Consider the following 2,033-nt stretch of genomic DNA (forward strand, 5'->3'; position numbering starts at 1 on the left):
ACAGAGATAGAGACAGCCAGCGAGAGAGGGAACACAAGCAGGGGGAGTGGGAGAGGAAGAAGCAGGCTCCCAGCAGAGGAGCCTGATGTGGGGCTCGATCCCATAACGCCGGGATCACGCCCTGCGCCAAAGGCAGACACTTAACCGCTGTGCCACCCAGGTGCCCCATGAACTATACTCTATTAGTATTAGTGAATAAACCCAGTCCACACTATATCAACTTACAGTCCTGCATTCATCACACATGATTGTACTAGTGAGTTCACCACCAAAGATGCGGTCCACAAAACTTGGTACAGATTTTTTCTTTTCATAATCTAGAAGGGGCAAAAAGTTCATCAATTACCCTTATATAATTAATTAAATAAGTTAAAACTATTTACTTACCTATCTAATCCTAAAATTTTATTTTTAATTTCCTATCCCACAGGTTTTCTCTGTTCATAATTACCATAATTTTATTTTTATGCTATAGTCAGCAGCAAATACTCCACTTTTGAGCATAACACAATTTAACAAAATCATGTCTCGTGAAAAGAAAAAGTTCTTATCCTAGTTCTAATCAGTGGAAAATGGACCCTGCAAGTCAGTGGGACCTTCTATATATCGATATCCCCACTAGTAAAATGAACAGATGGGGCCGCACTAGATGATATTCTAGATCACTTCTAGCTCTACCACTCTAATACTCAGCAGCAAAATTAGGCAAGAATGCACGTAACTTGCTTTAAAACTCTAAGACTGAACTCCATTCAAAATCAAAACAAAACACACAAAAAAAATCAGGAAAATGTTTCAGACAAAATCTTCCTTTTACTTTTTTTATGTTCCCAGAAATAATCTTGGTAAGTTTAGTGTAAGATAATTTTACCACCTGGTCACCCAATTTTCTAAATACATGAAATGCATAAGCCTTATTCCAATGATAAGTATGTCCATTTATACAGAACACACTTGATGACAGCGCCAGCAGGGCAGGATTCTCTCCACTACTAGCTTGGCCCTAAAGGACACCAAGGAGGCAAAGAGGTGCTATGTGTTGATTCTAAACTGTGCTTCATTGGGGTGCCTGGCTGGCTCAGTCACCCAGTCAGGCAAGAGCATCTGACTCTTGATCTTAGGGTCATGAATTCAAGCCCCACAAAAACAAACCAAAAAAAATNTGCCATGCACTTTATTAGATACATGGTGCGTCCCACGGTAATTATGCCCCTTTCTAACCGTGCTTCTGTTTGTCAGTGATTTACTTGTCCCACTACAGGCATTCCTTTTTATCCTTTTCCTTCTTTCCATGTAAATGAGAGTTTTAGAAAAGAGAAAAATAAAGTAAATTTGGTAAGACTTTAATCACTAAGTAACACTGATTAAAGGGACCCATGAATTCATATGAATTCATATGAAGTTGAATAACAATTTATCCAATATTCATAACAGGCTTTCTTTTTTCCAACCACTAGTTGATGGAACCGAATTAATATGTCTTAAAACTGAGATGCTCTCTATTAATGTGGATGAACTGAAAGAAGACTGTATGGGATTTATGTTTAGTCTTAAATAATGAAAAAAAATNCCTCAATTGCCCAGTCACATTTCAAAAGCTAAATTGCCACATGTGGCTAGTGGCTACTATATCAGACAGCATAAATATGGAAGGAAGAGTTCCATGATTACAGAAAGTTCTATTGGACTGATCTGTCCGAAATCTTTAAATGCCACACAATAATAATAATGAAGTTGGCCCCATGATTAACAAACCAGCTACTGACAACTCNATAGTAACTTTTAATATGAAGAAAACACTTCCGCTATATGTCTACCAATCAAGTTAATCATCTATAAAGAATTCTGCACACACCATCTATTCTCTTTTAAAATAAAAAAGCACTTACCCCAATTTCTATTCAAATCTTTAAAATTCTTCTATCTCAAATACATTTTAAGAAAATTCCTCCAAGGGCTAATGTACAAACTTGGAAAAGAGTGACAAGGCTTCCCTCATAAAATCTAACACCGGGGGGGGGGGGGGGGGGGGA

At 37.7% G+C, this 2,033-nt stretch overlaps 1 protein-coding gene across 1 annotated transcript in view; it reads right to left on the reverse strand.

Annotated features, from left to right (window-relative positions):
• Nucleotides 1–2,033, reverse strand: part of USP16 (ubiquitin specific peptidase 16) — a 31,423-nt gene that overhangs the window by 11,229 nt on the left and 18,161 nt on the right. The window lies entirely within an intron of this gene.

This window comes from Ailuropoda melanoleuca, chromosome 1, assembly GCF_002007445.2.
Source record: "Ailuropoda melanoleuca isolate Jingjing chromosome 1, ASM200744v2, whole genome shotgun sequence".
Classification (NCBI taxonomy): Eukaryota; Metazoa; Chordata; class Mammalia; order Carnivora; family Ursidae; genus Ailuropoda; species Ailuropoda melanoleuca.